A 13,169-nucleotide genomic window follows, 5' to 3' on the forward strand; every position below is an offset into this window, starting at 1 on the left:
ATGTTACCAGATAATATATAATTACAATGATCATCTTCTGATTAGACCAAAGCCCAAAAAGCAACACTTGAGTGCCACTGAAGTCAGTGGGAGCTTTGCCAGCAGCTCCAGCCTGGCAGCATTTCACCCCACATTTCTTCCACAGCAGATTTAATTAGTGGTCGGTAATGAGGCACTCTTAAAAATTCTCCACATCTGGGGAAAGAGAAACATGATTAGATTAGAGTGTACAGTTATAATTCACAAATAGGATTGGTAGAACTAGTTTTCCTCTGCTTTTTTTCTCCTTCTTTGCCAGGAATAACACAATTAAACTCGGCGTCTCCACACGGAATGGGGTGAGGAAGGGCTGAAGTGAGGGGGTGGTTTGGACAGCTGCTGACATGGGGGGCTGGTTTAGGGGTCCCATTTCACATTTGAGGGGATCCTGATTAATTATTTCATTTTAATTAATCGATTTCATTATTAACTATCTCTGATTATTTCAGAGAAAGTTGAAAATTAATCATAAATCACCCCAGAACAGGTGGAAAACAAACCAAGAGGAAACTAAGTGAAAATTGCTCCGTGAGGGGAGCTCAAACAAAAAGGTTGCGCACATGAGGTGATGAACAGAAGAAGTTCAGAAATCTGGCATGTAATTTTCATATTTCTTGAAAAAAAAGCCCAAACAAAACAAGTTTGTCCATATTTGAGAATTCCACAAGAAGTTATTTCTTTGATTTCCTGAACAAAAATTCTTTTGGTCATCTCAAACTCCTCCAGTATTCCAGGTCAGAAAAGAACAAAGGCTGGAAGCTGAGCTCCACAAAATGCTGTGACATAAAGCCAAAGTCAGACCAGAGCTGTAATAATGGCTGCAAATATGGATTTTATTTCCATTTGCTTCCCTGAGTAAGTGCTCCCTGGTTTGCATTAGCATTTGGAAGAAATCATGCTGACTCCAAAGCAGTCAGGAGGGGAAGCCAGTAAATGGAACTTGGATTATGGGATCACTGGCTGGATTAAGCTGCCCAGAGAATGGCTACAACCTTCACTTTCACAAAGACTTTCCATTTGTGGATGCAAATGACTGGACAGCATGGTTACAGCTGTATTATGATATCCAGGATTTTTTTTTTCTCTTTCCTTTCCCAGAGGATTACTCCTTTTGCTTGGAATAAGGAGCAATAAAAACGAGCAGGCTGTAAAACCCAATCATCTGGATGGAATTACCTCCAACCTGCTTCAAACAGCAAATGTCCATGCAACTTTCCTTAGTTGAAATCCACATTTTAATATTTTAATCTTGTTCCTGCCCTTCAAGCCTCCTTTGTGCGGAAAGGTGGTATTTGTTTCACCACACAGCCTGGAAGTGTTGAGTTTCTGAGCTGCCTTTGCTCAGTTAGCACCAAAAGGAGCAATTACATTCAGCAGAACTGTAAGATCAGATGTCATAAATAGTCTGGTGCCTTCACACTGCTCTGGAGGGATCCCATTTTCATCCTCATCAGGGTATAATTGTGCCTATCTACCAATGTCACCTCCACAGGGAAAAAGTCAACCTTGCATTTTACACATGAGCTGAGATGCTGAATAAAACTTCTGTCACTGTTGGCTGCTTAACACAACCAAAATTTACTTGGATCTGTTGTTGGCATCAGCTGGAATCTCATAAAACCTCACAAAAGTGCTTGACTTTGCATAAGCCTTTCCCTGCTTAAGAAGGACCTATCAAGAATAAGTTTGTGATGAATAGATTCATCTCACTTCTCCAAAATTGTTGTGGAAATATGTGACCTTCAGGAAAGAAGGTGATGCTTTGGGCTCCAAGGCTGAGGAGCAAATGTTATTCAAGTATTTCATGCTGGCACTAGAAAGAGGCACTCTGCTACAGAGCATTCCCTGATTGGTAGATTTGGGGATTCAATCACATTGAATAATTCAGAGCAAACAGAAGCAGACTTCTGATATAGCTCCCCACCTGTACACAAACCATAAAATTGGTTTTATTCCTGTATAAAACCAATAGATATCTGTAAAGCTCAATGCATTGACTGGGGAGTGCTGGATCCATCACCTGGAGGTGTTCCAGCCTCTCCCTGAGGAGCTGCTCACATAACTGGAGAGATTTGATAACATTAAATTATAGAACTGTGCTCTGTCCCTGTCTGGCCAGGCTGGAGCACCCCGAGGGAGTGAATCTCTGCAGAAGAGCAGAGCTGTTAAAAATTAACTGCTGCTGGGGTGCTGGCCTTTCCTCCAGGTCTGAGAACAAAGATGTTTCCCTCCAGCAGCAGGGCAGGGAGTCTGGAACTCGAGAAATTGCTTCTTTTTTTCCTCAGGACTTTTCATTCCTCGCCTCTCCTTCCAATTATTTTAACTCCTAGGAGAGCCATCACCTCTTCTAATGGAAGTGATGCCAAAACTCCTGGGAGCACCAGCATGGCCCTAAAGAATATAAATCCTTCTCCCACTTTCTCTCTTAATCTCCACTAAATCCCCTTACATTATGCTGAATTAGATAACAGGGAGGGCATTAATATTTCCTCAGATAAGAAATAAGCTGCCCTGAGTTAAACAACCCCTATTATTTATATCCATGTGAGCAACAACCACGAATTAGAAGTTGCTGGCTTTTTTCTTAGTTTTTTTTTTTTTCTTTTTTTTTTGCCTTTTTTTTATTTTTAAATATGGTGGCACATTAAAACAAACAAACAAACAAACAAACTTGTGAAGCTGGGGCCAGAAGTTATTAAAGTAATGGGAAAAGCCTGATGGAACAAAGCTGATCCAGAACATGGATTGAGGAATATTATGTAACTATCAAATGTTTCCCAAAAGCAAGTGAATAGTGCCCTGAATCTGTGGACATGACATCACCACCTCCTAAGAACTTAATTCCCACAGATCCATTGTATCTTGTGATTATTTACAGGGGAAGCACTGAGTGAGATTGTCCCCAAAGCACACGCTGGCTGCTGCCTGTCAGGGCTTCAATAACTGGGTTTATGGGCTTCTCTTTTATTATCTCTGCTCCAAGATGTGAATCCCCACTGAATCCACCCACATCTGCATGGGGGAATTGGCTGCTGGGCATGGCTTGGATTTTTTCAGAAATTCCCCTCTCAGGAGAGAGTTTCTGAACCAAGGTGGGAAAGGATCTTGGAATATTTTGTCCACAGATGGAAGCATTAAGAATCTAATTAGGAAAGTACATTTACTTGGCCTGACAGGTTAATCTGAACAGTAACTACGGATGACACAGCCCCAGGTAAAACAAAATTCATGTGGCAATTCAGCAGGAGCAGTTGATTAAAGAATTACCAAATAACCCCCATGAATCTGCATTTCTGAGGTCCAGCTCTAATTTCTCAGCAGTTAACTTAATGGCCAGCTGAAAGCCCAGTGCTCAGATGGTTCAACAGAATATTCCTTCACCATCAACAAACACATAAACCAGGAGTTAGGAGGAAATTGTGGTGCATATTGGAATTAGCAGGATCTAGGCAAACTACCTGTAATCATTCCTTTGATGGATGAGACTTTCCCCCCTTGGCAGGCAGCACAGGTTGTAATGCTTATAATGTGTTTATTATTTTAAATTGTTTGTTCTATCATCGTCTCAGCAAATGAAGGGAAATGGGTTGTCAGGATCATATACCTCTGGTTATCCAAACTGCTTGTTTAGCCTCAAAAATGCCTATTTTTCTTGTCCCTGAACGGAAATGTATTCTTCCCCCACAATATTTGCTAAGTGTTTTCTTGCAAAACAGAACAATCCTGAAAGTAAGAATAAAGAAGAATTATTAACAAGGCAAGCAAGGGTTTCCCAGTCAGATTTTTGCACACTAATTCCCCTTTATTCTTATTTTCAGGATTGTTCTGTTTTGTAAGAAAGCACTTAGCAAATACTGGGGGGAAAGAACAGATTTCTGTTCAGGGACAGCGAAAATATGCACTTTTTGAGGCTAGACACCAGGATTGCTTTCACATGGGAACTTGCAAAATGCCAGCTTGACAAGGCCAGCAGTGATTTTAGGAGACCAAGCTTGATTTTGTGAAGCTTTTCCCTATGATTTTTCTACCTTCCTGCAGCACCTGCTTCCCTGATATAAATCCAGCTGCAAAGGCTTCAGAGCAGCAGGCAGGGAGATCCTGTTCATCATCCCCATCCCCAGAGCTTCAGCCACACAAATCTCTGCAGGTCTGTGGGTTAGCTCACAGAGGGGAGGTGTCCTCCCTCTCCCCTCCCAAATTCTCCCTCTCCCCTCCCAAATTCTCCCTCTCTCCTCCCAAATTCTCCCTTCCCCAGCCATGAACCCCTGTTTGCACCAGCCCTGGAGGAGGTTTTGTGTGCTCAAGTGAAGAAATAGCCTGACAGACTGCTGCCCGTGTCTAATCCTGCAAATCAGCACCAATAATCATCTTAGCTCCCCAGCAGATCTATTTTTAATGAGTGCCACCCCCAGCTGCCTCTGGGCTCCCCGCTCCAGATGTGCAGCCATTGGCTGTGGCTAATACTGGACTCTCTCTGGGACCCTGTAATCCCTAGGGATTATTCACTGAGATGCTTCCCCTTCTTTTTACATAACCAAGGGGACCTTTCTTATTTATCATCAGAGGGAAGTGGTTGCTAAATTCAGGCCACAAAAGCTGTTCTCTGCACTGACCCTCTGTACACTGATATTTATCCATTTATAAATACAATATACTGAATTTGGATAAATAGGCTCCTAATTCTGGGGCTTCCAGATTTTCAGTTATTGTTACAATTAACAAAATATAATATAATATAATATAATATAATATAATATAATATAATATAATATAATATAATATGTAATATATCTATTAGAAATATATATTTGTAATGGATAATATATATTTATAATACATGTAATATTATAATGTATGTACTAATATATAATATAATGTATAGTATACTATATATACTATATATAATATATTATATATATTATGTAATATATACTATATACTATATACTATATACTATATACTATATTATATATTATATATGAATATTATTTATATTTATATTTATATTTATATTTATATTTATATTTATATTGATATTGATATTTATATTATATTTATATTATATTATATAAAATATCATATACAATAGACAATATATAATATATGATGTACAATATGTAATACACAATATATAATAGATAATATCTATATTATATAATATATATTATATAATATATATTATATAATATATAAAACATTACATATAATACATTACATATAATATGTAATTCATTACATATAATATGTAATACATTCCATATTATATAATATTATCGCAAATGATATTTTATTTTAACATTCTCTTGTTTTATTATTTATTTTTATTATAATATATTATTTTATTATTTTTATTTTTTTCACTAGATTCAAAATTTTTCACTAGATTCAAAATTTTTTACTAGATTCAAATTTTCCCTTGGGGAAAATAAACCCCCAGCTTTTACTCACAGCCCAAACCTTATGTAACTCTTCAGGATGTGATTCATACTACAACTGCATTGGGTGACAACTGAATTTTGAAAGACACACACACAGACATTGATGTTGTCTGCCAGCATCTCAATTTTCTTTGAAACACATAAACTTTCACTGCCTTCCTTTGGCTGCAGGGAGAAATCTGTCAATGTTTTTAAAGTTCACTATGAAATACCTCCCTTGCGGCAAGAAGTGTGTGGGAAGATTTTTCCTGTTCCCTGAAGAGCTGTAAGATTTTGGAAGGGTTTCGTGTTGTGCATCAGGACAATTCATCAACACTTTGAAACTCCTCGAGGAAGAGAAATTCAGATTTCTTGTGATCGGTTCTGTGTGGTCGAAAACATTTTGTTCCCATGTGAAGCATCTCATTTTTCAGATGGAGATACCTGGAATATTGAATGAAAAAAATATCAAAAAAAACCCCACTGATTTTCTTATTTTGGTAGAATTTTAAAATTCCTTTAAAATTTTGTCATTTATTAAAGGCAAAATCAGATTAATTTCAGGTAAGAATTGCTCAGGGTGGCTATTTCTTTAGGAATCAATGGGTTTGTGGGCTCAGTTACCTGGATTAGAGTGTCCAAATTAAATTGGACCATTGAGCAGGAGCCAGGGAGAGCTCCAGGACCATGGTGTGGTGTTACCAGGGCAGGAGCTGGGGAAGGCAGCTGGCTGATATCTGGTTACTGAAACACACACCTTTCTGCCCAGAAACCTTACAAATATTAAATATTTCATGTGGTTTAATCAAAGAAAATGCTGCTAAGTCATTTTATTTTAAGGAATTTGTAATCAGGAGCATTCTGTTGTAAGAAAATAAAATCAACCAAGAGGAAATCTTTGGCTAATGGCTTTTTAAAACCCCGCTGTTACCAAATTAAAAATTAAAATTTGCATGATGGAAATAGGAAGGAATTGTTTGCTTGCCTTTCCTGTTTGGCTTTCATATATTGGCTGGGTTGTGCAGAATATTATTTCTATTCAGTCCTCCCCTCCCAATATTTCACTGTCACAGGATTTCAGCAGCCAATTCTCATACACCCATTTCAGCCTTAAAATCTCACTGCTAAGTCAATGTACATAATCCAGTGACAGATTGGGCTCTTACTGTGGAGACAGAAGAAATAATCAAGTGCAGGGCAGAAAATCCCAGACACCCATCTGACTTTAGTGCCAGGGAAAGCAGGCAGCTCCTTAAATTACAGAGAACATGTCAACAAATAGCAATAATGAGTGAACTGTGGCCCAGAATGGCCTGAGCCCTGTGCCAGCAGGGCTTGGCTTGCCCAGCTCTGCTCTAATCCTTCATCTTTGTGGTCAGGGAGTGAGGAAATGCAGAGCTGGCACAAGGGATGCAGAGAGGTTTTTGAAGGAGCAGAGATGCTCTGTTGTGGGAACCCCGGGACATTCCTCTGGATGACTCAAAACCCTGGCAGGAGGCTCAGAGACCTTGGCACGGAGTCACAGACACCTGAGCCTTGGATTTTAGCCCATGGAAACAATTCCCAACTTTGCGTGAGGAGTTACAAGCCACAGGAGTTTGAGTAGAATGATAGTGAGTTTATCACAGGGGGAAAAAGTAGAATTTTGGGGTTTTTAGAATGGGGGTTCAAGAGGAAAGATGGAGGAATCTGAGTGTGTCCTGTCCTCCTTCTCCTTCTCCTTCTCCTTCTCCTTCTCCTTCTCCTTCTCCTTCTCCTTCTCCTTCTCCTTCTCCTTCTCCTTCTCCTTCTCCTTCTCCTTCTCCTTCTCCTTCCCCTTCCCCTTCCCCTTCCCCTTCCCCTTCCCCTTCCCCTTCCCCTTCCCCTTCCCCTTCCCCTTCTCCTTCTCCTTCTCCTTCTCCTTCTCCTTCTCCTTCTCCTTCTCCTTCTCCTTCTCCTTCTCCTCCATCTTCTGCTGGGATGGTGGCACTTCTGGATTGGTTTAGAGCACAGACAGACTGTCTAACATAGGTGATGGGTATTGGAAAATTATTGTAAATAAAGTACAGGTAGTTTTTAGTATAAAAAGCCAACACCACATCAAGGGTGGTCACTATGCCACAACCCGACCTGCTGGACAGAGCTCAGCAGGTCAGAGAAAGAATGGGATAGGTAAGAGAAAATTAACAACCTTGAAAAGCAGAGCTGAAGAATCTCAACTTCTTTGGTCATGGGGCTGGGGAAAAAGAGACTTTCTAACACCTCAGGAGCCATTTCAAGCACAGAAAACCTGAGACTCTGTAATTTAAGGAGCCAGGAATGGAACTGGAAACACTGCTAAAATTCCCACTTTATTTTCATGCCTCCTGGGCTCTCCCCTCCTTTAAGGTCTCCCAAATTGAGTTAAATCTCTGCTCCTCAGGCAGGCATCGGTCCCTGGGGCTGTTGTTAAGCATCCTGCTCTCACACCTCCTGAAGATCCACCAGGCTCCCTCTGTTTATTCCAAACTCACACACCAGATGGACACCCAGCTCTCCAAAGAGCTTTGCTCCAACACCCAGCCTCCAGCTTGGTTTTTTAATTTTATTTTTTTATTTTATTTTGAGGCAACCCCAGTAATGAAAATAAATGCCTGGGGCCTGACAGAAAGCAGGCATTTGATTACATGAACAGCCAGTTTTCCAGCCAGGAGTGATAACAAATTAAATAGCCATCTGAAACAGGGAGTACCGAACCCAGGAATGCTGGCACAAGTTGCCATCTGTGTGCTGCTCACTGAGGATTCAGTCTCCAAAGGAACCTGGATGCAGCAAAATGTGTAACTGAGTGAGGGGCTGGTTCCAAACCTGTGGAGCAGCAGCAAAAACCCCAAAAATTCCCCATAAAATGAGCAATAAACCTTGTATTAAATTGCTTTGCTATAATAAAGGCAGAAAATCCACCTCAAAATTAAATAGCTATATATTTATATTTATATTCATTAAATATTTAGATTTATATATTTGTATTATAAAAATCGATGTTTTATATATTTATATATTTATATATTTATATATTTATATATTTATATATTTATATATTAATAGTTAATGTTTATGTAAACATATAATTATATAAAATATTTTATATTATAGAATGCATATAATATTATAGCAATTCTACTATAACAATCCACTTATATATTATATATTATATATTATATATTATATATTATATATTATATATTATATATTATATATTATATATTATATATTATATATTATATGTTATATGTTATATGTTATATGTTATATGTTATATGTTGTATGCTATATGTTATATATTATAGCATATAGTATAGTGTTATATAATTATATAATATCTCTATTATATAATAATATATAATAATTAAATATTACACAAATGATTATTATACAATTATATGACACTTATATATTAATATAATATTATATATTATATAAATATAAAAATATATATAATTAATATATATATGTGAACAAACACATCCTTAAATAAAATGATGTGTCAATTCCAATCTGCTCTGTTAGGAATCATGTCCTCATCCTTCACACCACTCCATATTTAATCCTAAAGCAATCAAATGATGGTAAACCAGAGAAAAAAAATGGACATACATCTCTGACATGATGGTTTTAGCAGCCCCCACAAGCAATGTTTCCCCTAAAAGGTGAATTTGTGTCTCTGAAATTCACAAGTTCCTGTGTAAAAGTTTGCACAGCAAAGCAGGTGAAGAAATATCAATTCTGACACATAGAATCCCACTTTTTGAAGTCGCGCAGCTTCACTGTCCAGGTGTTCAAGACCTTTGCACCAGAGGAAGATTTGTGTGAAAATATTTCACCTGCAAACATTTTGTTAAATGAAGGAAAAAGCCAGAACTTGGCAGGTCCACAGGTGCAAAACACCTGCCCAGGCTGTGAGCAGCATTTTCCTTGTACAAAATATTTACTTTTAGGTTTCACAGCATAATTCACAATTTAAGCCAGGTAGCCAATATTTTCAATTTCATTTCCCACTCTTTGGTGCTTTCCCCTCTTCCTTTTCATTGCAGTTCCAGCAACTTGGTGGCTCCAAGACTTCTTGCCAATGGGAAATAAAAAGTAATAATAAAAAAGAAATTTAACTTTAAGACTTCATCATTGCTGTGAAAAGATTAAAAATCTAATCTAAACACACCTTTCAGAGCCAAGCAGGAGGTACGAGTGGGATAACATCTTTGGGTTTTTTATAAACAAAATTTGCAAAGATTAATTTGTGATTTAGCTGCAGGTGTTGGCAGTAGTGTTGTTAAGCACCTGCTCCATCCCTATGAAATCCTGTTGGTGTGTTTGACTCAAATTTAAGTACAGGAAAAATTGTGTTCCTAAACAAGAGCTGCTGGGAGGAAACTTCACAGCAAGGCTGAATTTTAAATTAATTGATCTCCAAACTTCTCCATCAAAACTCCCCGCTCTGACACAAACAGTGTCAGAAAAATACTGACACCAATTCTGCAGCAGAGAGAAAAGCAGTTCTAGGAGACTTTTGGGCACTAAAGAAAGAATTGCAAAAATCTTCTGATGGTTTCATACTGGAAAAAATAATTATATTGTTAGAATGTTCATTTTACTTTTCAAACAGAATCATATCCTGAAGAGTTATATAAGGTTTGGGCTATGAGTAAAAGCTGGGGTTTATTTTCCCCCAGGGAAAATTTGAATCTAGTGAAAATTTTTGAATGTAGTGAAAATAAAATTATTATTTGAGATAATATTAATTGTTATGTATTATATTTTATTTTTAGGGACAATGCCTTGGGGGACACAAAGGTGAGGTGGCCCAGCCTGGAGGGAGAAGCTGCCCATGGCGGGTGCTGCCATCCCGGGGGACTGAGCTGGCTCCTCACTCACAGCCTGTGTGGCACCACGCTGTGCTCACTGAGGCTGCAATTAATGCAGAGTTATTAATCAAGCCCTGCTCTCCCCACTCCTCCTCTGACTCTGCCCTTGTGTCCGATTTTCGGCTGTTTGGATGGCCTGGAAAGGCCCGGGGTGGCCTTGGGGCAGCCCGCGTTCCAAAGGACGAGAAGAGGCTTCAGTTCTTTTCTCGGTCTCGGTGTTTATTAATTGTTTATCTAAAAGATTTTCTTTCGGCCCGACAGAGCTCTGCTCAGCAGCCAGCCATGAGCACACTGTCCTGCCCTCCGGGCGGTCACCTATCTTTATACCCATAGTTACGTGTACAATATTTATCATTTTTCCCCAATACCTTTCACCCTTATTGCCCAGTGCACTTTTAGTAATGACCAATCCCAAAGTGCCACCATCACCACAGAAGATGGAGGAGAAGAAGAAGAAGAAGAAGGACAGGACACGCCCCAATTCCTCCATCTTACTTCTCTAAACCCCCCTGTACAGAAATCCTAAACCCTGTGTCTCACCCTCTAATTAACCAATCCCTTCACCATTCACCCCGGTGAAACCCTCCTATCCTCATACAGGTGTCGTCTCCTGTGTAGGATCAAAGTCCAGCCACCAGACACTTCTGGAACATTCCAGGACTCCCGAGCCCCCCAAGGGTGGTCTCGGTGACTCGGCACCTCAGTCCTGAGCTGCTGAGATCCCACACCTTTGCTCCCAAAGCCCCCTGCCCAAGGGCCCTGCAGGTGAAGCAGCAGCTCCATGGATCTGGGGGGGCTCCAGGCGAGCCTCAGCCGCTGCCTGCTCTGCTCTGCTCACCAGGGAACAGCTTCTCCTTTCGCTCTGGGTGGGGATTCCCATATTTTCCACCAGCCATGTGTGTTCCAGCCTAGGCACAGGTGAATGATCCCATCACACAGCACAGGGAATGTTCCTTTGGCTCCTGATGTGGTCCAAAGTGCCCTTGGCTCTAAAAATCCCACATGGAATCCAGAACTGGCTTCGGGATTCCCCTGCAGCAATTAACACAGCAATGCTAAAATATAATTACAGCACTTTCATTCTGAGGGCTTAGACAAAGTGCCCTATATAACTGAGTTCATCCAGTTTGATTTTTCCACCTTTCTGCACCCTAGATTGTCTTCTTCCACTTCCCCATGTGCTTTGTGGTGTCATTAGGAAAACAAACCAGTAAAACCTATTCATGATATCATATCCTATGGGTTTATTACATTTTTCTGAGTAGATTTAGATGAGATATCAGGAAAAAATCCTCCCTGTGAGGGTGGGGAGATGCCCAAAGAAGCTGTGGCTGCCCCTGGATCCCTGCAATGTCCAAGGCCAGGCTGGATGGAGCTTGGAGCACCTGGGATGCTGAAAGGTGTCCCTGCCATGGCAGAGGTGGGACTGGATGAGCTTTAAAGTTCCTTTCCAACCCAAACCATTCCATGATTCTACAAATATGCTGAAATTTCTCATGATCCCACAGAGAAGGCACTCAGCCCAGTTTAATTTTTGCTGTGCTGCTGTTTTTTATTTTATATTTTATTTTATAATATATATATAGTATATAGTATATAGTATATAGTATATAGTATATAGTATATAGTATATACTATATACTATATACTATATACTATATACTGTATAATATATATGTTATATGTTATATGTTATATGTTATATGTTATATGTTATATGTTATATGTTATATATAACATATATTGTGTATATTGAACATATAATGTTCAATATATAATATAACATATATTATACATAATATATGTTATATATAATATAATATAATATAATATAATATAATATAATATAATATAATATAATATAATATAATATAATATAATATAATATAATATAATATATATATTTAATATATAATATATACCACCTATATTTATTTTATATATAAAATATAGAATATTTTATAATGAAATAAAAATTATCTATAATATTTGTAATATAATTTTTTTTTTTTAATAGCTGGCCACCAGTTCCAGATGTCTCTAAAAAATGAGAACATGTGAGTAATTCAATGCCAAGCACCAGCAGTGTGCAGGCAGAACAGATGGCCATTCCCACAGCCTTGGACCTGCATCCTCCTGACGTGTGAGATGCCAACTGCAGGGCAGCAAAAAAAAAAAAATAATCAGGTATTGGGACTTTTTTATTAACTTTCTGGGGTGAGTGACATTTTGCTGGAAGCCAGGCTATTTCTGGTTGCCATGTGTGCTGCTGCTCATCCCTAAATTGGAGATGAAGTTGTGGGAAGAGGTGGAAGCTGTCGTGGAGCTGCAGACAGCTGCAGGATGAAGGTCCCTGGTCTAGACAGATGATGATAGAATCACATATTTTTAATTTAGTGTTGAAGGACACTTCTATCTATCAGTGGATACATTCTGCTCTGTGAGAAAATAACCAATTATTGCAGCAATTCTATACAAAGAAGTGGGATTATACAAGTAAAAATGAATGATAATAAATATATAAAGAGATGTTATGGACTTCTTGCATCTTAATGTGTAGATGAAAAGTTGCAGATAGATTTACATATAAAGAAAGATTTAGATTTACATATAAAGAAAAAAATATCTAGATAGGCAATCAGTTGTCAAGGTTTTAGTGCCTTAGTTCCTCTCATTAAATACAGCCACATTTTCTCTTAATTTTCATACTGAAATGAATCATTATTTCATTGAAGTAAAAATAACAGGAAAATAAATTCAGCCTTCCTCAGCTTTGTGATTTAGCACCTTTGATCCATAGCAGGTTTTTCACAAAACCTTTCAACATCTCTGC

The 13,169-nt window shown here is 38.4% G+C and overlaps 1 long non-coding RNA gene across 1 annotated transcript in view; it reads right to left on the reverse strand.

Moving 5' to 3' along the window:
• LOC113460476 (uncharacterized) overlaps positions 1-13,169 on the reverse strand; it is a 55,217-nt gene that overhangs the window by 13,206 nt on the left and 28,842 nt on the right. Inside the window, exon 3 of the long non-coding RNA XR_003382335.2 lies at positions 5,690-5,900. This is a non-coding gene — a long non-coding RNA (uncharacterized LOC113460476). The remainder of the gene's footprint in view (positions 1-5,689; positions 5,901-13,169) is intronic.

Source organism: Zonotrichia albicollis, chromosome 13 (assembly GCF_047830755.1).
Source record: "Zonotrichia albicollis isolate bZonAlb1 chromosome 13, bZonAlb1.hap1, whole genome shotgun sequence".
In the NCBI taxonomy this organism is placed as follows: domain Eukaryota; kingdom Metazoa; phylum Chordata; class Aves; order Passeriformes; family Passerellidae; genus Zonotrichia; species Zonotrichia albicollis.